The sequence below is a fragment of the Giraffa tippelskirchi genome, chromosome 3, assembly GCF_054371585.1.
Source record: "Giraffa tippelskirchi isolate mGirTip1 chromosome 3, T2T-mGirTip1v1.2.pri, whole genome shotgun sequence".
Classification (NCBI taxonomy): Eukaryota; Metazoa; Chordata; class Mammalia; order Artiodactyla; family Giraffidae; genus Giraffa; species Giraffa tippelskirchi.
The window spans coordinates 78,215,467-78,242,274 of record NC_137277.1 but is presented as its reverse complement, the minus strand read 5'-3'; the positions used below and the strand labels follow the sequence as shown (position 1 = coordinate 78,242,274).

The following is a 26,808-nucleotide window of genomic DNA, read 5'->3' as shown; positions in this document are numbered from 1 at the left end:
CCATGACTTTAAATATGATTTACAAAGGAACAGCTATATTTTTATCTCCAGTCCCAATCTCTCCTGTGAACTCCAGGCTCGTATATCCTATCTCCTCTTTGATGTAGAATTGTTTTGTTGTTTAGTTGTTCAGTTGTGTCTGACTCTTTTGCGACACCATGGACTATGGCCCGCCAGGCTCCTCTGGAAAACATGCCTGGGATTTCCAGGCAAGAATACTGAAATGGGTTGCCATTTCCTTCTCATGATATAGAATAGGATCTCAAATCTAACATGACAAAGCACACCATTTGAATTCTTTCCAAGCCTTCTCTTTACTGTCTTGTCTATGTCAGAAAATGCAAATTGCCTTCTCACCATTCAGGCAAAAACCTCAAGATTATCCATGTTTACTCAACTTTTCTCATAAGCCTTAATCATAAGCCTGGCATGTGGGTGCTCGGTCACTCAGTCATGTCCAACACTTTGTGACCCCACAGACTGTAGCCTGCCAGGCTCCTCTGTCTATGGGATTTCTCAGGCAAGAATGCTGGGGTGGATATCTTCCCAGGATATCTTGGATATCTTCCAGGATATCTTCCCAACCCAGGGATCAAACCCTTGTCTCCTGCATTGCAGGTGAATTCTTTACTCTGAGCCACCAGGGAAGCTCTAATTCAGTTGACAAATCTTGTCAACTCTACCTTCAGATTATACCCAGAACTACTCTACCTTCACTTTATCCATCCCTTGGGCGTCCCTTGTGGCTCAGCTGGTAAAGAATCCGCCTGCACTGCAAGAGACCTGGGTTTGATCCCTGGATTGGGAAGATCCCCTGGATGTGGGAAAGGCTACCCACTCCAGTATTCTGGCCTAGAGAATTCCGTGGACTGTATAACCCATAGGGTTACAAAGAGTCGGACACAACTGAGTGACTTTCACTTTCATTTTTCACTTTATCCTATATCCTAAACCATCAGCTCTCTTATCAGATTGTTCTAATAGCTTTCTATTGAAATCCGCCCCCCCACCTGGCCTCTCACCAGTGTATTTTCCACATACAGGAGCTGATGGGATCATTTTAAAATAAACTGTCTCAACTCCTCTGCTTCCTCAGAGTAAAATCAATGTTTATTATCTCCTCCTATTTCTCCCTCCTGTTGCCCCCACATTTTCTCCCTTCTCAGGTCTCAACTCCTACCCTCTTGCCCTCACTCACTACCATCCACACTGACCTCCTGTCTGCTGCCACCTCAGGACACTTGCATCTGCTTCAAAAAGGTCATCCCTTTTACACTTTTATTCAAGTTTCTGCTTAAAGAACACCCTGTCAAAAAGCCTTCCCTGAGCATACTATACAAAATGGCATCTAACCCTCCAGCCCACTTTCCCACCTTTATTGTTACTTCATAGCCCTGACCACCCCTGACTAATTGCACATTTATTTATGTCATTCTCCTGCTGCTTAAACACTAGTTCCTACAGAGCAGGGACTTTGTTTTGTTCACTCCTGTGCCTCCAGCACCAAGAACAGTGCCTGGAATGTAGCAACTATTTTTTGAATGAATGAATTTCTGAAGCCGTGAGGAGTTTGGGAGGATCAGAAAGCAGCATGCGGGATGCTGGTATGAGAGAGGAAATGAGCAGGACCTAATTGGGAATATACAGGTACTAAAGACAAATTTTGCATTTTCCCTAAAGTTAGCTCTGTATCATTTATTTTTCAGTGTGAAATGTCAGGGAGCCTCCAAGTTCTACACTCTTCATGGGAGATCATTTACGTAGTTTTGACAATAAAAAATAGAGTAAGATGCTACCTCCCTTCCTATTCATTTTACACTTTAGCTATGTCCTCTTTTGAAGAAGGAAATGGCAACCCACTCCAGTTTTCTTGCCTGGAGAATCCCATGGACAGAGGAGCCTGGCAGACTACAGTCCATGGGGTCACAAAAGAGTTGGACATGACTGAGCATGCAGGCATGTCCTCTTTGGAGTGTGAGTTATTGTCTATAGCATAATCCACAAATTTATTTCAGTCTTTTTATGACCCCATAGTCATCAGGCAGATGCTATCTTTTCCACTTAATCACAGTTCATTCACAAAACAATTTAACCCAGAAACTTGATGTGAGATTCTGACTTAGTTGTTTGTGGTTGATTTTAGAAGCTACCACAGGAAGCAGATTCTTTACCATCTGAGCCACCAGGGAATCCACAAAGAGAGTAATAACTCAGTTGTGTCCAACCCTTTGCGACCCCATGGATTGTAGCTTGCCAGTCTCCTCTATCCGTGGGGACTCTCCAGGCAAGAATACTGGAATGTGTTGCCATGCCCTCCTCTGGGAGATTTTCCCAACCCAGGGTTCGAACCTAGGTCTCTTGCACTGTAGGCAGACCCTGATGCTGGGAAAGATTGAAAGCAGGAGGAGAAGGAGGGAACGGAGGACAAGATGGTTGGATGGTATCACTGACTCAATGGACATGAGTTTGAGCAGGCTCCGGGAGATGGTGAAGGACAGGGAAGCCTGGTGTGCTGCAGCCCATGAGGTCACAAAGAGTCAGACACTACTGAGCAGCTGAACAAAGCAACAACAATAGGAAGCATGTAGAAAAAGAAAAGGAGAAAAAGCCAATATAAAGGGATATTATCCATGTCACTGCTGTGGGCAACTGTTCCAATGCCACTGGGACTCCTCAGAAGCCTATGTAAGGTGCCTCCCAGGACTGTCCACCTGAAGACAGGCATTTAGAACAGGGATAGACCAGCTATGGTCTGTGGCCAACTCTGACCAGTGCCTTTTTTAGATAAAGTCACACTTTTAATTTTTTGGTAAATAAAGTCACACGACTGAGTGACTGAACAATCAACATTAATTTCTTAACTTTGATAAATGTACTGAGACTGTATGAAAGTATTCTGAATTATTAGGAGATGCACAATGGAGTATTGAGGAGTAACAGAGTACTTTATCAACAGTTTACTCTCAGTGCAGAAAAAAAGGTTGTGTGTGAGTGTATGTGGAGAGAGAGAGACTGAGAGGAAAAGAACAAGCAGGAGAAGAGCTGTGATAAAATGTTAATATTTGAGTTTGCTCAGTGGCAGTACCATAGCCAATGAGATTTATGCAAAGCATGATTATTGTTAATTGAAAATGTTAATATTTGAGAATTCTGGGTAAAAGCTATACTCTTTGGTTATTCTTGAAATTTTTTTATAAATCTCAGAATGTGGGAACAGTAAATTTTATAAACAGTACTCTAGTGACCATCAAAATATATAAATATTTTTGTTATTCTAGAGGTGTTATTGTAAGATAAATCCCAAGTGGAATTGATAAATTAAAGAATACACACCTCTTAGATTTTCAAAGAAACTGACAAAATTCTGTTTTACCCCTGTCTTCAATTTGACAGTTCACAAAAGACACAGAAGATAGCACATTTTCTGACACTCGACATGAATGAAAACAATCCTACTTTTGAATGGAGTCTGATAACTAAGAAATGAAATCTCCTTGCTATTGGGTTTTCATTCCTTTGATTGGTAGAGAGGTTGAACACTTTTTCATATTTTCAATAACCATTTGAATTTCACTCTCCTTAAAGTGCCTGTTCATATACTTTGCCATTTTTTCAGGTGTCATTTTTCCTAATTATTTGTAAGAGTTATTAATATATTAAGAATATTAACCAATGTAATATTGACTTAATTTCACTAGTTTGTCCAATCTTTAACTTTTTAATAGTGCTTTATAATTTCATATAATCAAATCAGTCTTTTCCACAGGGATTCAGTATTCCATATAATGGTTAGAAAAATCTTCTCTATTCCCAAGAATATAAAAACATTCTTCCATGGCTTCTTTTTCTGAAACTTTCATTATTTTACTATTTAATATTCAAACCATCAAAGATATTTTGCTTTCTGGATCATTACTAAAATCCACTTTAGTGTATGATAAACTGAGCCTATGTAAAACTTTTTAAAAACTTTTTTATCGATAGGAGGGAAATCAATAACAGTCTGTAAACTGAATGCTCTGCACACTCTATCTTTAAAGCAGTTGCGTCACTGTTCAATTTCCCTAGCTTGCTAAAGATTTATGACTGATTTGGATCCCAAGGACAGGTTTGGTGGATTCTCCCCCCATCCCAGTCCTACTCTAACAGATGACAGGATGTGTAGAAAAAAATGCTGTCATCCTTCCCAAATAAGCTATCTTTTCCCAGAAATAATATCTTAGAGTAAATATCCGCCTGGAGAGAATCTAGTTGTTTTCTGCTTAAATGGGGCTGGCAGATGGTGTCAGTCCCTTTGATCCCTTGAAAGCACATGGGCTTGTGGGCTGCCATCCCTTTCAAGGGTCCTGTCATTTCCTGTCAATCCACATTAGACAAGGATGGTGTTTTGTAACAATTTATCTCCTTGAAGGTGATTTAGTTATTTTCCGCCGAGATTATGCTAGAGGATGTCATTACTTTTGTCCTGTCTGTCTCGTTATTTTTATTGCCAGAGTATGTTGTCGTTTACTTTCATTGATAATCCATCTCTCTGGGAAAAGATTGTATTAATATTTTCATGCTGGGTAAAAGCTCCATTTTTACATAAAAGAACATAGAAATAAGATTTCTGTCCTTGTTTTTTGAGGATGCTGTCACAAATAAACAGTAAACAACCCCAAGAAAAAAGGACTTTAAAACTAGCAACATGTTATAAGTAAAATACTTTAAAAAGAAAAAAAAGAACATCTATATAAGCATTCAATTACATGGAAATTGGCATCTTTGAATCTACTTTGGTTAAGAGGAAAGCTCTGAATTTAGTCATTGCTAGCTAAGTAACACTGAATATGTGTTATACACACTTGTAGTTTCACTTGCCTTCTCTGTAAAACAGAAATAATAAAAATAATGTGTCCTAGTGCTGTTGTGAAATTTATTTAGATAAATCTACAAACAATATTTGAATACTACTTGGTACATATTAAGAATCCAAAGAGCATTAGTTATTGTCATTATCATCATCGTTGTTATAAATAACCCTTATACATTGCAATAATAACTATCTAAAATAATTAGACTCTCAAATAACGTATTTAATCCTTAATAGTATTATATATAATACACAAATGCCCTTCTACTGCAAATTGACAGATATTCATGAGACCAAAAGCTTCTCATTAACTCATGAACTATTAAAATAAAGAAATTTGTACAGCAGTTACATACTAGAATATTTCTAATAATGTAGCTTTAGTCAAGTTGAGCCTCTACAAAACGCATTGTTCATTTTTGGATAACAACATTTCACCATAATTGCTCCTCTAACTGAAGATGCTTGTAACGGACTTGCTGCTAATAAAGTACGGCTTCTTTCCCTTGGTGTCTTCCCCCACTTTTGGACCATTCTGGAAAAGGTGGCTGCCTGACATCTCTTTGATTTACACCTTGGACAGCTCCTTGCACAAACCCTAAATCCTCACCCTATGACTCCCTAACTCCTTTCATTCTCCCTCTTATTCAGTCCTTCATGAGGATATTCCTCTTCCCAGCCACTCCACCACCACCTTTCAATTTAGAAGGATTTTATGTTACTCCTATTCTGTCATTCTGCCTTTTTTATGTACTGTGTATTTCACATTTTGGAACAGAAACTAAGTTGCTAGGAAATAGACGCTCTATGAATATTAAAGGAGTTAAATTCACAGTAAGTTAAATAAGTACAGAACAAGATACAATAAGCAAAGAGAAAATAAATGCAAAAATAAATAATTATGAAACCTTAAAACTGACTTCTGTGTCTAATCTCATCAGTGGTTAGAATTACTGGACCTAATTATATATTAAGGAGTACTACAAATATAACTTTATTTAACATGATCAAGTTACCTGTGTTATCCTTATAAGAGACAATGGACAAATACTGACTGCATAAGATTTGTTTTTTTTTTTTAATTTATTTATTTTAATTGGAGGCTAATTACTTTACAATATTGTAGTGGTTCTGCCATACATTCACATGAATCAGCCATGGGTGTACATGTGTTCCCCATCCTGAACCCCCCTCCCACCTCCCTCCCCATCCCATCCCTCTGGATCATCCCAGTGTGACTGCATAAGATTTGTATAGATTGATTCAATGACAATTGAATTGCCCTGCCAAACGTGTGCTGATTAATGGATTGGGGAAGGGGAGGATCTAATGGAGAATAACAATTAAAATGTTATTGATATATGCTTTTTAAGAGTTATTGATAAATGATTAAGACACATACAAATGCACAGATTTCAAGGTATCTTTCACTTTCAACAAATACAGCCATTGATGTAACCCACCCATCTCTCAAAGTGTAGGGCACTTCTTTCTTCAGGAAGTGCCCTGTGCCCCTTTTCCCAGACACTCCCTCCCACCTAGAAAATAACTCTGTTCTGATTCTTATCACACACACACAAAAAATTAATTTTGTATAGTTGAGAACTTTATATAAGTGAAATCATGCAATATGTACTTTCTGGATTCTTGTCTCTTTCACTTAGCATAATATTTTTAAGATGCATTCCTACAGCAGAGTGTGCCACTATTTTGACCCTTTTGTTTCTTAAATAGTATCAATTGTACAAATACACCAGTTTATCTGTTCTCCAACTGATGAACAAACACCTTGGTGGTTTCCCGTTTTTAGTATTATGAATAGAGCTGCTATAAACATTTTTCTACTAGGCTTTCTGTTAATAAATATTTTCATTTCTCTTGGATAAACATTAGGAAATACAATGCTATATAAATATATGAATTTTAACTTTAACTCTGTAAGAAACTACAACACTATTTCCCAAAATGGTTTACCAAATTTAGTCCCCTAGCAGTATGAGAATTTTGAAAGCTCCATACTCTTGATAGCATTTAGTGTTACACGTTGCTTTTTGTTTTAAATTTTAAACCCTCTAATAAGAGGTATCTAGTGGTTTCAATCTGCTTTCTCCTGTGCTTGATGATACTGAGCAATAAGTTCTTTGTCAGATATATGTTGTGAATATCTTCTCCCAGTTTGTGGATTGACTATGCATTTCCTGGTGGTATATTTGGAAAAATAAGTTTTGATTTTGATGAACTTCAATTAACAACATTTTTTTTCTTTTATGCTTAATGCTATCTGTGTCATTGCTAAGAAATTTTCATTTTGCTCTAGATAGCTGTTATTCAGTCACTCAATTGTGTCTAACTCTTTGCAACCCCATGGACTGCAGCACGCCAGGTTTCCCTGTCCTTCACTCTCTCCCAGAGTTTACTCTAACTCATGTGCATTGGCTAGGTGATGCCATCCAACCATCTCATCCTCTGTTGTCCCCTTATCCTCCTTCCTTCAATCTTTCCCAGCAGTAGGGTCTTTTCAAATGAGTAAGTTATTCACATCAGGTGGCCAAAGCACTGGAGCTACAGCTTCAGCATCAGTCCTTCCAGTGAACACTCAGGACTGATCTCCTTTAGGATGGACTGGTTTGATTTCCTTGCAGTCCAGTTCAGTTCAGTTCAGTCGCTCAGTCGTGTCCGACTCTTTGCAACCCCATGAATTGCAGCAAACCAGGCCTCTCTGTCCATCACCAACTCCCGGAGTCTACCCAAACCCATGTCCATCGAATTGGTGATGCCATCCAACCATCTCATCCTCTGTCGTCCCCTTCTCCTCCCACCCCCAATCCTACCCAGCATTAGAGTCTTTTCCAATGAGTCAACCCTTCACATGAGGTGCCCCAAGTATTGGAGTTTCAGCTTCAACATCAGTCCTTCCAATGAACACCCAGGATTGATCTCTTTTAGGATGGATTGATTGGATCTCCTTGCAGTCCAAGGGACTCTCAAGAGTCTTCTCCAACACCACAGTTCAAAAGCATCAATTCTTCGGCGCTCAGCCTTCTTCACCGTCCAACTTTCACATCCATACGTGACCACTGGAAAAACCATAGCCTTGACTAGACGGAATTTTGTTGGCAAAGTAATGTCTCTTCTTTTAAATATGCTATCTAGGTTGGCCATAACCTTCCTTCCAAGGAGTAAGCGTCTTTTAATTTCATGGCTGCAATCACCATCAGCAGTGATTTTGGAGTCCAAAAAAATAAAGTCTGACACTGTTTCCACTGTTTCCCCATCTATTTCCCATGAAGTGATGGGACCAGATGCCATGATCTTAGTTTTCTGAACATTGAGCTTTAAGCCAACTTTGTCACTCTCCTCTTTCACCTTCATCAAGAGGCTCTTTAGTTCTTCACTTTCTGCCCAAGGGACTCTCAAAAGTCTTCTCCAACACCACAGTTCAAAAGCATCAATTCTTCGGCGCTCAGCTTTCTTTATGGTCCAACTCTCACATCTTTAAACGACTACTAGAAAAACCATAGCTTTAACTGTAAAGACTTTTGACAGCAAACTGATATCTCTGGTTTTTAATACCTTGTCTAGGTTTGTCATAGCTTTTCTTCCAAGGATCAAACATCTTTTAATTTCATGGCTGCAGTCACTGTCCACAGTGATTTTGGAGCCCAAGAAAATAAAGTCTCTCACTGTTTTCATTGTTTCCCCCATCTATTGGCCATGAAATGATGGGACCGATGTCATGATCTTAGTTTTCTAAATGTTAAGTTTTAAACCAGCTTTTCATTCTCTTCTTTCACCTTCATCGAGAGGCTTTTTAGTTTTTCTTCACTTTCTGCCATAAGGGTGGTGTCATCTGCATACCTGAGGTTATTAATATTTCTCCAGGCAATCTTGATTCCAGCTTGTGCTTCAACTAGCCTGGCATTTCTCCATGATGCACTCTGAATATTAGTTAAATAAGCTGGGTGACAATATACAGCTTTGATATACAGCTTTGATATACTGCTTTCCCTATTTTGAACCAGTCTGTTGTTTCATGTCCAGTTCTAACTGCTGCTTCTTGACATGCATACAGGTTTCTCATGGGTCAGGTAAGGTGGTCTAGTATTCCTATCACTTTAAGAATTTCCCCTAGATTGTTGTGATCTACACAAAGACTTTAGTGTAGTCAAGGAAGCAGAAATAGATGTTTTTCTGGAATTCTCTTGCTTTTTCTATGAAAGTGAAAGTGAAAGCCACTCAGTTGTGTATGACTCTTTTCAACCCCGGACTATCCATGAAATTCTCCAGGCCAGAATACTGGAGTGGGTAGCCTTTTCCTTCTCCAGGGGATCTTCCTAACCCACGGATTGAACCCAGATCTCTTGCATTGCAGGCAGATTCTTTACCAGCTGAGCCTAAAAGGAAGCCTAAGGATACTGGAGTGGGTAGCCTATCACATCTCCAGGGGATATTCTCAACCCAGGAATCGAATCGGGGTGTCACATGTTGCAGGCAGATTCTTTATCAACTGAGCTATCAGGGAAGCCATGTGTTTTCTATAATCCAATGTATATTGGCTATTTGATCTCTTGTTCCTCTGCCTTTATAAATCCAGCTTGTACGCCTGGAAAATCCCATGGACGGAGGAGCCTGGTAGGCTGCAGTCCATGGGGTTGCTAAGAGTCGGACACTACTTCGCTTTCACTTTTCACTTTCATGCATTGGAGAAGGAAATGGCAACCCACGCCAGTGTTCTTGCTTGGAGAATCCCAGGGACGGCAGAGCCTGGTGGGCTGCCGTCTATGGGGTCGCACAGAGTCGGACACGACTGAAGCGACTTAGCAACAGCAGCAGTACATCTGGAAGTTTTCAGTTCATGTACTGTCGAAAACCTTCCTTTGCCATAAAACTACTTGAGTAACTTTGTATTAAGTCATTTAGCCTTTGGATAGGTACACACATAGGTCTATTGGAGCACTTTTTATTCTACACCATTGACCTATTTGTCTATCTATATTTGACCAATATCACACTATTTTGATTACTAAGCCTTTATACAAGTTTTGAAATTAAGTAATGTAAGCCCTCCAACTTTTAAGATTATTTTGGTTATTAGAGATTTGACCAAACCTTCCATATAAGTTCTAGAATCAGCTTGTCAATTTTTCAAAAATCTTGCAGTTGTTTTTATTACGATTTCATTGAATATGCAGATCAATTTGGAAAGAATTTATGTCTTAAAAATATTGAGTCTTCCCATCCAAGAACATGGTATATCTTTTTATTTATTTAAGTTTAGTTTGGTTGCTCTCAGCAGTGTTTTGTAGTTTGCAAATTAGAAGTTCTATATATTGTTAAATGTATTTCTAAGTATTTTAGGTTTTTGATTGTTGCTGGAAATGCTGATTTTTAAATTTTTTTCAATTGTTCATTGCTACTGTAGAGAAAATAATTGAGTTTTGTATACTGACTGGATTCTCAATATAATAAGTTCATTTACTATCAATAGATATTTGGAAATGTTTTAGGCTTTTCTGTATACAACCATATTATCTACAAATATAATAGTTTTGCATTTCTGTTAAAATCTTGTCTCTTTTTCTTACTGTATTGGCTAGAATGTCTATCTAGTGCAATATTTGTGCAGAAGTAGGGGAAAACAAAATTTCAACACTGAGTAATAGGTTGTTTTTAAGGGCATTCTATCAGATGGGTGAAGTTTCCATCTATCTCTGAGTTGGTGTGAATTTTTGTAATGAATAGGTGACAGATTTTGTCCAATACTATTTCTGCATTTCATGCAATGATTGTGAGAGTGTTCCTACTCTAATAAACTACTGCAATGTAATCTGAATTGTGCTGATTTTTGAAAGTTTTTGGCTTCCATGATAGCTCAGTTGGTAAAGAATCCCCCTGCAATGCAGGAGACCCTGGTTCAATTCCTGGGTCAGGAAGATCCCCTGGAGAAGGGAAAGGCTACCCACTCCAGTATTCTGGCCTGGAGAATTCCATGGACTGAATAGTCCATGGGGTCGTAAAGAGTCGGACACGACTGAGTGACTTTAAATGTAAAATGTTGAAAGTTAAAAGAATCTTGCATTCATGTCTAAACCCTATGTAGTCATGATATGTTATGATTTTAATATATATTACTTAATTTGATGTGCTAAGATTTTATTAAGATTTCCTACCACTATGGTTATGAGAAATATTAGCCATTTTTTCTTGTACCATTTTTATATGGTTTTGGTAAAAGCATTATGCTGGCCTTACAAAATGAGAATTGTCTTTTTCTCCTCTATTTTCTGAAAGAATTTGTGTAAGTTTAATATTATTATCGGAGAAGGCAATGGCACCCCACTCCAGTATTCTTGCCTGGAAAATCCCATGGATGGAGGAGCCTGGTGGGCTACAGTCCGTGGGGTCGCTAAGAGTCGGACAGGACTGAGCGACTTCACTTTCACTTTTCCCTTTCATGCACTGGAGAAGAAAATGGCAACCCACTCCAGTATTCTTGCCTGGAGAATCCCAGGGACGGCGGAGCCTGGTGGGCTGCCGTCTATGGGGTCGCACAGAGTCGGACACGACTGAAGCGACTTAGCAGCTAGCAGTAGCTTAGCAATATTATTATTTCTTAATTAAATATTTGACAGAACTCACCACTGAAGATATCTGGGCCTGGAGTTTTCTTTGTGACAAGGTTTTTATTAGAAGTTCAATCTCATTAACAGTATTAGGTATCTTGGCTTTTATTCATGTGTAACAAATTATCCCTAAAACTTAACAGCTTGAAAGAACAAACATTTATTATCTCATAGTTTCTATGGGTCAGAAGTCAGGGAGAAGCTTAATTGGGAGCTTCCAGCTCCAAATCTCTCAAGAAATTTCAGTCAAACTATCAACCTAAGCTGCCAGACTCAACTGGAGTAGAGTCCACCTCAAGCTCGCTCACGTGGGTTTTGGTAGCCTCAGTGCCTTCCAGGTCATTGGCTGTAACCACTGCTCCTCCCCTTATTGTTGTGGTTCAGTCACTCTGTCATGTCTGACTCTTTGCCACCCCATGGACTGCACCACACGAGGCTTCCCTGTCCTTCACTATTTCCTGGAGTTTTCTCAAACTCATGTCCATTGAGTTGGTGATGCCATCCAAACATCTCATCCTCTGTTGCCCCCTTCTCCTCCTGCCCTTAATCTTTCCCAAGAATCCTCCCCTTGTGGGCTTCTTTATAGGCTACATCACTGTCCTCACAATATGGCAGCTGATTTACCTCAGAGTGGTTGATACAAGTAATAAGTGTGTGTGTGTGTGTGTGTGTGTGTGTGTGTGTGTGTAGCAAGAGAAAGAGAGACTATCCCATGATGTCTTTTATAACCGAATCTCAGAAGTAACATGCCTATAATTTCTGTTGTGGTCTATTGATTATATTGGTGTGAAAACCAGGATTGCTAGATGCACAAATTAATAGAATCATAAGCAGTGGAAAATACATACTTTTTAAAAAGGAATTATTTGTCCCAATTATACCTGTACGCATATGGAGCTGTTTGTTCCTTTCTGGCACTTATATAAAGAGGCATTGACAGAGTAGGTAGGCAAGATAATAGACAACAAACATTGTTGAGTGTTTTTCAAACACCAAATGAAGAATGGTACTTACCCATGGTTGAAAATCTTAAAATTAGCATATTCTTTGACTTGATTATCATATCTTTAAGGATTTATCCCGAAAAAATAGCTGGATAAGTGCACATAGAAATGTGTACAAAGAGTCCTCACAATGTTGTTTAGCAAAGAAAAACATGCAGAGAACTTAACTTGTTCAAAAGTTAAGGATTGTTGGGAATTCGCTGGTGCCCCAGTAGTTAGAGCTCGGGGCTTTTACTACTGAGAGTCCAGACTTGATCCCTGGTCAGGGAACAGATCCCACAAGCCTACCAGCACAACCAAAAATAAAAAAGTAACAGATTGCTAAATAAAATAGATATTTTGTAGCTGTCAAAATGATTTTCTAAAGAATATTCATTAACATGGAAAGATTTTTATTATTGGTTTTAAGTAAAATGACAAAGTTCTGTCTAGCTAGTCAAAGCTATGGTTTTTCCAGTAGTCATATATGGATGCAAGAGTTTGGCTATAAACAAAGTTGAGCTCTGAAGAATTGATGCTTTTGAATTGTGGTGTTGGAGAAGACTCTTGAGAGTCCCTTGGACTGCAAGGAGATCCAAGCAGTCCATCCTAAAGGAGATCAGTCCTGGGTGTTCACTGGAAGGACTGATGTTGAAGCTGAAACTCCAATACTTTGGCCACCTGATGCAAAGAGTTGACTCATTTGAAAAGACCCTGATGCTGGGAAAGATTGAGGACAGGAGGAGAAGGGCACAACAGAGGATGAGATGGTTAGATGGCATCACTGACTCAATGGACATGAGTTTTTGTAAACTCCAGGAGTTGGTGATGGACAGGGACGCCTGGCGTTCTGCGGTCCGTAGAGTCGCAAAGATTCAGACAAGACTGAGCGACTGAACTGAGTTGCCATCTGCAATGATTTTGGAGCCCAAGAAAATAAAATCTGTCACTGTTTCCATTGTTTCCTCATCTATTTACCATGAAGTGATGGGACCAGATGCCTTGATCTTAGTTTTTTGAATGTTGAGTTTTAAGCCAGCTTTTTCACTCTCCTCTTTCACCTTCATCAAGAGGCTCTTCAGTTCCTCTTTGATTTCTGCCATAAGGATGTTGTCATCTGTATATCTGAGGCTTTTGATGTTTCTCCCCGCAATCTTGATCCCAACTTGTGTTTCATCCAGCCCGGCATTTTGCATTATGTACTCTGCATAGGAGTTAAATAAGCAGGGTGACAATATACAGCCTTGACGTACTCCTTTCCCAATTTTGAACCAGACTGTTGTCCCATGTCCGGTTCTAACTGTTGCTTCTTGACCTGCATACCGGTTTTGCAGGAGGCAGGTAAGGTGATCTCGTATTCCCATATCTTTAAGAATTTTCCACAGTTTGCTGTGATCCATACAGTCAAAGGCTTTGGCATAGTGAATGAAGCAGAAGTAGACATTATTCAGGAATTCTCTAGCTTTTTCTATGATCCAATGGATGTTCGCAATTTGATCACTGGTTTCTCTGCCTGTTTTAAATCCAGTATGAACATCCTGAAGTTCTCGGTTCACTTACTGTTCAAGCCTAGCTTGGAGAATTTTGAGTATTACTTTGCTAGCATGTGAAATGAATGCAATTGTGTGGTAGTTTGAACATTCTTTGGCATTGCCCTTCTTTGGGATTGGAATGAAAACTGACCTTTTCCAGTTCTGTGGCTACTGCTGAGTTTTCCAAATTTGCTGTCATATTGAGCGCAGCACTTTAACAGCATCTTCTTTTAGGATTTGAAATAGCTCAGCTGGAGTCCCACGAATATCCAGTAAAGCATGCTGTCCTTATCTCATTCAGGCTCCAATACCCCATAATGTGACATCACTCCTCTCCCCAACACTTACACCCCTACTTCACTTAGCTCCATTTCATGGCTTTTGGACTGAATTAAGAAAAAAGAAAGGAAGAAAGAATGGAAGGGGGGGAGGAATGAACAGAGGGAGGGAGTAAGGAAGAAAGCTTTGTTTTCATTTATTTTTTTCAAGTTCAGTTCAGTTCAGTCGCTCAGTCGTGTCTGACTCTTTACAACCCCATGAATTGCAGCACGCCAGGCCTCCCTGTCCATCACCAACTCCCGGAGTCTACCCAAACCCATGTTCATCGAGTCGGTGATGCCATCCAACCATCTCATCCTCTGTCGTCCCCTTCTCCTCCCGCCCCCAATCCTACCCAGCATTAGGGTCTTTTCAAATGAGTCAACCCTTTGCATGAGGTGGCCAAAGTATTGGAGTTTCAGCTTCAACATCAGACCTTCCAATGAACACCCAGGATTGATCTCTTTTAGGATGGATTGATTGGATCTCCTTGCATTATATCTACTACTGTGGGCAAGAATTCCTTAGAAGAAATGGAGTAGCCATCATGGTCAACAAAAGAATCCAAAATGCAGTACTTGGATGCAATCTCAAAAATGACAGAATGATCTCTGTTCGTTTCCAAGGCAAACCATTCAATATCACAGTAATCCAAGTCTATGCCCCGACCAGTAATGCCAAAGAAGCTGAAGTTGAACGGTTCTATGAACACCTACAAGACCTTCTAGAACTAACACCCAAAAAAGATGTCCTTTTCATTATAGGGGACTGGAATGCAAAAGTAGGAAGTCAAGAAACACCTGGCATAACAGGCAAGTTTGGCCTTGGAGTACAGAATGAAGCAGGGCAAAGGCTAATAGAGTTTTGCCACAAGAACACACTGGTAATAGCAAACACCCTATTCCAACAACACAAGAGAAGACTCTACACGTGGACATCACCAGATGGTCAACACCGAAATCAGATTGATTATATTCTTTGCAGCCAAAGATGGAGAAGCTCTATACAGTCAGCAAAAACAAGACCAGGAGCAGACTGTGGCTCAGATCATGAACTGCTTATTGCCAAATTCAGACTTAAATTGAAGAAAGTAGGGAAAACCACTAGACCATTCAGGTATGACCTAGATCAAATCCCTTATGAGTACACAGTGGAAGTGACAAATAGATTTAAGGGACTAGACCTGATAGACAGAGTGCCTGATGAACTATGGACAGAGGTTCATGACATTGTACAGGAGACAGGGATCAAGAAAATCCCCATGGGAAAGAAATGCAAAAAAGCAAAATGGCTGTCTGAGGAGGCCTTACAGATAGCTGGGAAGAGAAGAGAAGCGAAAAGCAAAGGAGAAAAGGAAAGATATTCTCATCTGAATGCAGAGTTCCAAAGAATAGCAAGGAGAGATAAGAAAGCCTTCCTCAGCGATCAGTGCAAAGAAATAGAGGAAAACAACAGAATGGGAAAGACTAGAGATCTCTTCAAGAAAATTAGAGATACCAAGGGAACATTTCATGCAAAGATAGGCTTGATAAAGGACAGAAATGGTATGGACCTAACAGAGGCAGAAGATATTAAGAAGAGGTGGCAAGAATACACAGAAGAACTGTACAAAAAAGATCTTCACGACCCAGATAATCACGATGGTGTGATCACTCACCTAAAGCCAGACATCCTGGAATGTGAAGTCAAGTGGGCCTTAGAAAGCATCACTATGAACAAAGCTAGTGGAGGTGATGGAATTCCAGTTGAGCTTTTTCAAATCCTCAAAGGTGATGCTGTGAAAGTGCTGCACTTGATATGCCAGCAAATTTGGAAAACTCAGCAGTGGCCACAGGACTGGAAAAGGTCAGTCTTCGTTCCAATCCCAAAGAAAGGCAATGTCAAAGAATGCTCAAACTACCGCACAATTGCACTCATCTCACATGCTAGTAAAGTAATGCTCAAAATTTTTTTCAAAGAGGGGTATATAAGAATTTGAGCTTCCCTTGTAGCTCAGTTGGTAAAGAGTCTGCCTTCAATGCAGGAGACCTGAGTTCGATTACTGGGTCAGGAAGATTCCCTGGAAAAGGAAATGGCAACTCACTCCAGTATGCTTGCCTGGAGAATCCTATGGACAGAGGTGGCTGGCTGACTAGAGTCCATGGAATTGTAAGAATTGAACATGACTTAGCAACTAAACCATAAGAAATTAGTGCAATTTATTTTAGACAAATAAAAACAGAAAGGGAACCATGATCTTTATCTTCAAAAGATTAAAGACCCATATATAGAAACACTAAAAGAATTTCTTTTGAATTCAATGATATAAGGTACAGAGAGACATTTTTTTCTTCAGTATAAGCAATAATAGTGTTTTTAAAAATGTGAACTGTCTAAAGGTAAAATGGGACGCCTTATAAAGTTATGAACTCCTTGTAACTGCAAGCATTCAAGCAGAGACTAGAATGACAGAATATTCATTCCTATTTTGAAAGAAAGGCAGTACCAAATGACAACTAAATTAGCTAATGTGGTAGGTAACTAACTTTGGAACCCTGGGCTTTTATCTTTTTATTTCCTAGTATGATAAATCACTGGAGAAGGAAATGGCAACCCACTCCAGTGTTCTTGCCTGGAGAATCCTAGGGACAGCGGAGCCTGGTGAGCTGCCGTCTATGGGGTCGCACAGAGTCGGACACGACTGAAGCGACTTAGCATAGCATAGCATAGTATGATAAATTAGTCTTCACACACCACACTTTTAAACATAACTCAAAACACGTCTGAAAGAGGATATTTGGAAAAAACAGTATTCACCACCTTTTAGTTTATTTTAATTAAATAATTATTGAATTATTTGAGGCAAAAATAATTAGGTCCTGATCTTTTTGTTACTCAGGACAATCAGTAGTCAATATACTAAATATAAAACAACCTAACAGGACACACCGTTCCCTTTTGAAAAATAGAACTACTCAGAATTACACAAAGAGAAGTTTCCCTTGGGTAAAATTTAAAACATTGCATACCATCTCAAGGAAAGAAAAATGTTGTATTTTTATCATCATGGTACGATAGAATGCTTTCTATGTAAACAAGCATGACGAAGTGCAAAAAAAAAATGTTGATACATTTAAAACCATCAGAGTTTAACTAATGGAGTAAAATCTCAAGTCCTTTAGAATAAATTTTATACGTGAGTATTTATTCCTTTAAAAAATAGAAGTTTTGTTTTGATAGAAATCTTCTTACAAATGCGTCGGCACATTTGCCACTTTCCTGCCTTGTTAAATAGAGACTACAAAAAATGTATATATTTTTAAATGCCTTCCTGACCCACACAATTATCACTCTATACTTAACTTATATTGATGCCCTTAGAATCTGCTGAAGCACGTATATATATAGCCTTACATTAGCATCCCACTGATATGTGTTTTGACTAGTAGTGTCTCCTTTTTAAAGTTTTTCAGTTTTCTTCTTTACTGTCAGAATCCAGTCTGTCATTCTTCCATGCTGTTAATAAGTCTATCTCTAGCAGCCTTTTTCCTGACATTAAATTTGCTGCTTATCTGCTGCTGTTTTGAAAAAAAGGATAATTTAGGCAGAATAAGAACACGTACAAAAGATTAGATCAAAACAGTGGACTGAGTACATGTGTGTGCCTCGTCTTTATTTCCCAAATCCTTAGAAATGTAAGAAAAATATGCTGAAAGTGTGCCATACGAGAATGTATTTATCTAAAGTGGAAAATTCCTAGGAGAGAACACACTGTTTGGAATATTTTGGTTCATTTGCCCTCTCTGTAATACTGGTGGGCTTGAGGGCTTATGATGTAAAGATGATCAAAACCATGTGGCTTGTGAGAGGGTTAATTCCTAAAAGAAAAAGGGGCTTGACAGACAAATGCAGAGCATGTTCAGTATGCTGACACTTGCTGCAAGAAAGCCTTTCTCACCACCATCCTAGCCACTAGTCAAACTTAGAAGCTTGTATTTCAAAATGAGAAACTAACCCTTTTCCACTTAACTTGAGCATAATTCACATTGTATTCCAGTCAAAATGCAGATGCAAGAACAGTAAACTTTAATTGGTATGCAAATTATATTATTAAACCCATTAAATATACCTTAATAGTTGTGGGCATAGAGACTCATAATTTTCTTCAGTTCTAGAAAATTCCAAGGTATCATTGATTCAAATCTTACCTTTCTGCCTGTCCCTGCGTTCTCTTCCTCTCAAATTCTTGTTAGAAGGATATTAGAATCTTGATGTCTACCCTCTGTATCTCTTAATTGGCTTTTCATATTTTAACCTCTTTTGTCTCTCTGTGCTGTGTTTTAGGTGAATTTCTCAGACTATCTTTTCATTCCCTAATTCTTCCTTGTACTATTCCAGGGTATCAATTATCTATTGCCACCTATCAAATCATTTCAAAAGGTAGTAGTTTGAAATAAGAACAATCTCTTAATTCTCATTTCTCCTTATTTTGTGGGTTGGCTAGATGATTTTCCTGCCTGTCACTCACCTGGAAGGTCACTCAGGTCTGGACTTCACTGGGCTGTCAAATGGCTGAGTTGATTGAACCCCTTACTCTGCTTGATCTCTCGCTACCCAGGAGGTAGCAAGCCAGGCTTCATTCATGGTGGCTTTAGTATTCCCAGAAGCAAGGGTATGTAAGACCCAGCACTCAAGTACTTGAGTTGCTTTTGCCAGTGATCCACTGGCTAAACATTGGCTAGTCATGTTGCCTAGTCCAGGTGTAACAGGTGGAGAAATGGATTCCACCTTTGATTGTAGGAGTTACAAAGAGCATTTGGCCAGTCTTTGCAGCTTACCATACCTGCTTAGAGTTTATCCATCTTCTATACTTTTTATTGCAAGTATAATTTTTCTTTTTCAGTGTTTCACTAATTTATTTTCATATCTACATTTTTTTGCCTATTTTATTTCATGAAATCCTTTTTTTTTTGTTTGTTTTCTAATAAGGATCATCTCCTTTTTTAATGTACTTATTTATTCATATTTTTGGTTGTGCTGGATCTTTGTTGCTCTGCACAGTCTACTCTCTAGTTGCTCTGCACAGGCTTCTCATTGCAGAGTGCATGAGCTTCAGTAGTTGCAGCACATGGGCTTAATAATTGTGGTTCAAGGGCCCTGGAGTATGGGCTTAGTAGCTGTAGCACAGTGGCTTAGTTGCTCCACAGTGTATGGAGTCTTCCCAGACCAGGGATCAAACCCATGTCCCCTGCATTGGCAGGTAGATTCTTATCCACTGTACCACTAGGAAAGTCTGAAACCTTATTTTTTGTAATGAATTTCTTTCTTTGTTTGAAAGAACAAGCTTATGTTAAGGTCTTTGTCATATTGTGCAATGCAAATAATTTCCTATGGGGTGGATTTATTTTCTGATTGTTGATTTTGCTGTCTTTTTTCCATTACTATTTACATGAGTTTTATTTTGAAGGGTAGATTTTGTTTTCATTCATTGTTTTGGTTTGTTCTCAGGATCTCTCCTGTACCCATCTTACTTTTATCTTCTCTCCCAGTTATTCAGATCTCAAGTGCAGAATTGAGTCTTATAATGTGTTTTGGGATTTCTACACTATTATGACATATGGGTTCATAATAGATTTAAACCTCGATACCAGAAACAGCTTGATTCAGTTCCTAGTTACAAGGCCTCTTCCCTCCTTAGCCTACAGCTTCCTATAAGCCCTGAATAGCCAGTCAGCAGCAAGGAGAAAAGCACGGAAATACAGCCTTTCTTTTTTTAGCTTCCTTTGAAAGAGGTGAGCAGGAGAGGCCCCACTCCAGCCACTGGCTTCAACCTATGATGTAGGACAGATCCCCCATCTCCTGGGTAGAAGGAAACTTTTAGTTCATTAACAGCAGGAGCTATCCATTCCTCACTTCTGTTTCTAGGCAAATCATCTGGCAGGCCTGTAGCTTCAGCCTCATTTGTTCATTCACATTTCTGTCTGTTTATGAACCTTGAAGACGTTCCTGTGTTTTGGATGCTGTCTGCAGCTTTTACATTTTATCTGTTATAGCTACAGTTTTCATCTAGGTGAAATATACTACCCAACTGACCAAAACCCACATAGTTTTAGCAGAACACCTTATATTAATTCAAAAGTTCCTGACAGTAAGCATATGAAAAGATGCTCAATATCATTAATCATTAGGGAAATATAAACCACAATGAAATGCTACCCCACAATTATTAGAATAACTAAAATTAAAGACTGATCATACCAAGTATTAGCAATGATGTGGAACAACAGGAGTGTCCATACATCACTGGTGGAAATGAAAAATTATGCAACCAATTTGGAAAATAGCTTGGCAGTTTTGTAAGCTAAACATATACCTATGGATATGATTTAGCCAGTTCACTCTTTGTTATTTATCCAGTTAAAGCGTTCCTCCATTTAAACACTTGTACATGAATGTTTATGACAGCTTTATTTGTAACAGCCAAAAATGGGAAACAATCCAAATTCCATCAACAGCTGGGTGGGTAAATAAACTGTGGTATATACATACAAGGCAATGCTACTTGGCAATTAAAAAGAATGAACTATTAATATAAACATCAGCATAACTAAATATCAAAATAAAGCTCAGTGAAAGAAGCCAGACAAAAAAGAATATATACATATACTTTGTAAACATTCTAGAAAATATAAACTAATTTATAGTGTCAAAAAGTAGATCAGTAGTTGTCTGGGGGGCGGAGAAGTTGAGAGAGAGAAATTACAGAGTTAGGGAGCTGTTGGAGGTGATGGCTATATTCATTACGGTGATGGTTACAACCCAGTAGTTCCCCTCTATCCGCAGTTTTGCTTTTTGCAGTTTCAGTTACCTGAGGTCACTGGGGTCTGAAACTATTAAAGGGAAAATTCCAGAAATAAACAATTCATAAATTTTAAATTGCGTGCTGATCTGAGTTTCATGATGAAATCTAATGCTGTCCCACTCCAGTCCACCCAGAATGTGAATCGTCCCTTTGTCCTGCATAACCTGTTAGTCACTTAGTAACCACCTCAGGTATCAGATCAACTGTTGCCTATCACAGTGATTCTGTTCAAATAACTCTTACTTTACTTACTAAAGGCTCCAACACCCAGAGTAAAGATGCTAGCAATTCCAGTATGCCTAAAAGAAGCCATAGTGCATTCTTTAAGTAAAAAGGTGAAAATTCTGTATTTAATAAGAAAATAATCAAATCTGAAGTTGCTAAGATCCACCAATATTCTATCCATTAACTTGTGAAAAGAGAAAAAGAAATTCATGCTAGTTTTGCTGTTGCACTTCAAACTGCAAAGTTTAAAGACACAGTGTGTAACAAGTGCTTAGTTAAGATGGCAAAGGCATTAAGTTTGCACAGTAAAGGTCTTTTGAGAGAGACCACATTTACATAAGTTTTATTACAGTTTATTGCTGTAATTGTTCTATTTTATTATTATTGTTAATCTTCTAGTGCACTTAATTTATAAAGTAAACTCTATCATAGGTATGTATAGGAAAAAAACATATTACATACAGGGTTCACTACTATCCAAAGTTTCAGATATCCACTAGGTATCTTGGATCACATCATCCCACAGACAAGGGAAGAGTTGGAGGTGTTGGAGGTGATGCTGCTAGTACAATGGATAGGAATCTGCCTGCCAATGCAGGGGACACAGGTTCAATCCCTTGTCTGGGAAGATTCCACATGCCTTGGAACAACTAAACCCCTGCGCCACAACTACTGAGCCCACGCTCTAGGATGCTCATACATGGATGCTAAACATCCATTGTGCACTTGAAGTATATCCAGTTTATTATATACCAATTATTTATTTAAAAAGCTGCTTTAAAAGTTAATGTGATGTTATTATATCTGAGCTTGTTTAGCTTGGTCATATTAGTTTCATTATAAGTATAATATTGAAAAAAATATTAATGGTGATAGCTAACATTTATCTGACACTTTGCCAAGCCAGTTATGTAAGCATTTTTACTTAGGTCATCTCACTTGATCCCCATCAACAAGCTTACCAATAGGTACTTTAGATAATAACTCCATTATCTAGATAAAGAAACCGGAGCTTCAAACGATTAAGTAAATTGCCCAATAGGTGACTCGGGTACTACTAAGTGACAAAAATGGAATTTGAACCATATGCTGTGGTCTAGGCCCCAAGCTCTTAATATCATTCCAAGTTGAGTTAAAAAGGACAGTTTGCCTCACTGTTACTCAGTTTCCTAGTCTTGACCTTTGAAACCATCCTCTCTCCCCACTCTCCCTTAGCCTCGTTTTTATCTCCGGTAAAGACTAATAAGCCATTTCCCAGACTGGGAGTCAGGAAAGAGAACCGCTTTTTGGTTGCATGCACTGGCTTCCGTGTATAAGGAAACAGTGTGAAAGACTTATGGAATGTCCTTGCTAGTCTATACAGCTAGTGACCACATTTGCTTGTTTCTGAGCTATTTTAAAACATAAATTGTGTTTAGTGGGAATACTTGATTACTGCCCTGTGGAAAATAGATTCTTTTGGCCAATATTTTATCCATTTATATATTTATTTCAGCTGGAGAAGAGAATGGCAAACCACTTCAGTATTCTTGCCATGAGAACCCCATGAACACCATGAAAAGGCAAAAAGATATCACACTGAAAGATCAACTCTCCAGGTCGGTAGGTGCCCAATATGCTACTGGAGATGAGAGGAGAAATAATTTCAGAAAGAATGAAGAGAAAGAGTCAAAGCAAAAACAACACCCAGTTGTGGATGTGACTGGGGATGGAAATAAAGTCCAATGCTGTAAAGAGCAATATTGCATAGGATCCTGGCATGTTAGGTCCATGAATCAAGGCAAATTGGAAGTGGTTAAACAGGAGATGGCAAGAGTGAACAGCGACATTTTAGGAATCAGCGAACTAAAATAGACTGGAAGGGGTGAATTTAACTCAAACGACCATTATATCTCCTACTGTGGGCAAAAAACCCCTTAGAAGAAATGCAGTAGCCATCATAGTCAACAAAAGTCTGAAATGCAGTACTTGGACGCAATCTCAAAAACAACAGAATGCTCTCTGTTTGTTTCCAAGGCAAAACATTTCAATATCACCAATTCAGTATTGAAGTAATAGACAGTTACAAGTCTACGCCCCAACCAATAAGGCTAAAGAAGCTGAAGTTGAACGGTTCTATGAACACCTACAAGACCTTCTAGAACTAACACCCAAAAAAGATGTCCCTTTCATTATAGGGGACTGGAATGCAAAAGTAGGAAGTCAAGAGATACCTGGAATAACAGGCAAATTTGGCCTTGGAGTACAGAATGAAGCAAGGCAAAGGCTAATAGAGTTTTGCCAAGAGAATGCACTGGTCATAATAAACACCCTCTTCCAACAACACAAAAGAAGACTCTACACATGGACATCACCAGATGGTCGATATCAAAATCAGATTGATTATATTCTTTGCAGCCAAAGATGGAAAAGCTCTATAAAGTCAGCAAAACCAGACCCTGAGCTGACTGTGGCTCAGATCATGAACTCCTTATTGCCAAATTCAGACTTAAATTGAAGAAAGTAAGGAAAACCACTAGACCATTCAGGTATGACCTAAATCAAACCCCTTGTGATTATACAGTGGAAGTGAGAAATAGATTCAAGGGATTAGATCTGATGGACAGAGTGCCTGAAGAACTATGGACAGAGGTTCATGACATTGTACAGGAGGCAGGGATCAAGACCATCCCCAAGAAATAAAAATGCAAAAAGGCAAAATGGTTGCCTGAGGAGGCCCTTACAAATAGCTGTGAAAAGAAGAGAAGTAAAAGGCAAAGGAGAAAAGGAAAGATATACCCACTTGATGCAGAGTTCCAAAGAATGGCAAGGAGACATAAGAAAGCCTTCCTCAGTGATCAATGTAAATAAATAGAGGAAAACAGCAGAATGGAAAAGACTAGAGATCTCCTCAAGAAAATTAGAGATACCAAGGGAAATTTTCATCCAAAGATGGGCACAATAAAAGACAGAAATGCTATGGACCTAACAGAAGCAGAAGATATTAAGAAGAGGTGGCAAGAATGCACAGAAGAACTACACAAAAAAGATCTTCATGACCCAGATAATCATGATGGTGTGATCACTCACCTAGAGCCAGACACCCTCGAATGCAAAGTCAAGTGGGCCTTAGGAAGCATCACTATGAACAAGCAGGCGGAGGTGATGGAAATTTCAAATCCTGAAAGATGATGCTGTGAAAGTGCTGCACTCCATGTACCAGGAAATATGGAAAACTCAGCAGTGGCCACAGGACTAGAAAAGATCAGCGTTCATTCCAATCCCAAAGAAAGGCAATGCCAAAGAATGCTCAAACTACTGCATAATTGCACTCATCTCACACGCTAGCAAACTAATGTTTAAAATTCCCCAAGCCTGGCTTCAACAGTACATGAACCGTGAGCTTCCAGATGTTCAAGCTGGATTTAGAAAAGCCAAAGAAACCAGTGATCAAATTGCCAACATCCACTGGATCATCGAAAAAGCAAGAGAGTTCCAGAAAAACATCTATTTCTGCTTTACTGACTATGCCAAAGCCTTTAACTGTGTGGATCACAACAAACTGTGGAAAATTCTTAAAGAGATGGGAATAGAAGACTATCTGACCTGCCTCTTGAGAAACCTGTATGCAGGTCAGGAAGCAACAGTTAGAACTGGACATGGAACAACAGACTGGTTCCAAATCAGGAAAGGAGTACATCAAGGCTGTATATTGTCACCCTGCTTATTTAACTTATATGCAGAGCACATCATGAGAAACCCTGGGCTGGATGAAGCACAAACTAGGATCAAGATTGTCGGGAGAAATATCAATAACCTCAGATATGCAGATGACATCACCCTTATAGCAGAAAGTGAAGAAGAACTAAAGAGCCTCCTGGTGAAAGTGAAAGAGGAGAGTGAAAAAGTTGGCTTAAAACTCAACATTCAGAAAATGAAGATCATGGCATCGGGTCCCATCACTTCATGGCAAATAGATGGGGAAGCAATGGAAACAGTCACAGACTTTATTTTTGGGGGCTCCAAAATCGCTGCAGATGGTGACTGCAGCCATGAAATTAGAAGACACTTGTTCCTTGAAAGAAAAGTTATGACCAACCTAGACAGCATCTTAAAAAGCAGAGATATTACTTTGCCAACAAATGTCCGTCTAGTCAAGTCTATGGTTTTTCCAGTTGTCCTGTATGGATGTGAGAGGTGGTCTATAAAGAAAGCTGAGCATCAAAGAGTTTATGCTTTTGAACTGTGGTGCTGGAGAAGACTCTTGAGAGTCCCTTGGACTGCAAGGAGATCCAACCGGTCCATCCTAAAGGAAATCAGTCCTGAATATTCATTGGAACGACTGATATTGAAGTTGAAACTCCAATACTTTGGCCACCTGATGCGAAGAGCTGACTCATTTGAAAAGACCCTGATGCTGAGAAAGATTGAAAGCAGGAGGAGAAGGGGACGACAGAGGATGAGATGCTTGAATGGCATCACCGACTCAATGGACATGAGTTTGTGTAAACACTGGGAGTTGGAGTTGATGGACAGGGACGCCTGGTGTGCTGCAGTCCATGGGGTCTCAAAGAGTTGGACACGACTGAGCGACTGAACTGAACTGACTGAACTGATTCATTTCAGCATTTCTCGTCTGATTGTAAGCTGTCTTTGAACTGCTTGTAGAATCTACTGGTTCACTCATTAATAGTGAGTTAAATAAAAGCTTTAACATATGTTCACTTTATATTTGTATGAGTTACAATTTTGCCTTTAAAAAGATCTATACTTTAACCCATATATATGTAGAATAATTTAAAATTATTTTGAAAATTGTTACTTAACAGTAGCTCACTGAATTTAGTAATCTCTTCCTTACCCTGTACAACCATGAAATTCCCTTCTGTATATATTTTCAAAGACTATGAGAATTTCAGCTGTAATATAAGACAATGGTGAGCCCTTCCCATTGCATCTAATTAGGAAAAGTAATATTTGGGAGAGGAAACCAGAAATAGAAATGAAATAGAGGTGAAGTAAAAATAGGGCTTTTATTCTTCTACAGAGGATTATAAAATTTTAAAAGAATAAGAGGGAGAAAAGTAAATGTATACTTTAGGAATGCCTTCTTGTGACATCTGTAAGCAGAAAGGAAGGAAGCCAAATACATGTTCTTTGGCTTGAGTGTTCATAGAAATAACGGAGACTTTAAAATTGAGTATTTGGAAAGAGTAAGAAATACCTGCTTTATGATGGTGAGTATATTAAATACAGATGACTCATGGTTTTTTCCAGTCCAAATATCTAAGTTCTTTTCTGTCCTTTAGCTGAAGCAGTAAGGAAGTAAAACAGGAGATCAAGAGGCCTGACCAATGTACAGGTCTCTGGAGCATAAGATTAAATAACCTTGGATACAGAAAATCAGAAAAACATTGATAAATTCAGAACTGAACAAAAGACTCTTATTATCCAG

General features: G+C 38.8%; 1 long non-coding RNA gene across 1 annotated transcript in view; it reads left to right on the top strand.

The window, feature by feature from the left end:
- The first annotated feature begins 1,485 nt into the window (after nt 1-1,485).
- The window catches only part of LOC145542955 (uncharacterized), a 36,461-nt gene continuing 11,138 nt past the window's right edge, over nt 1,486-26,808 (top strand). The window contains exons 1-2 of the long non-coding RNA XR_014080309.1: nt 1,486-1,647; nt 22,870-25,995. This is a non-coding gene — a long non-coding RNA (uncharacterized LOC145542955). The remainder of the gene's footprint in view (nt 1,648-22,869; nt 25,996-26,808) is intronic.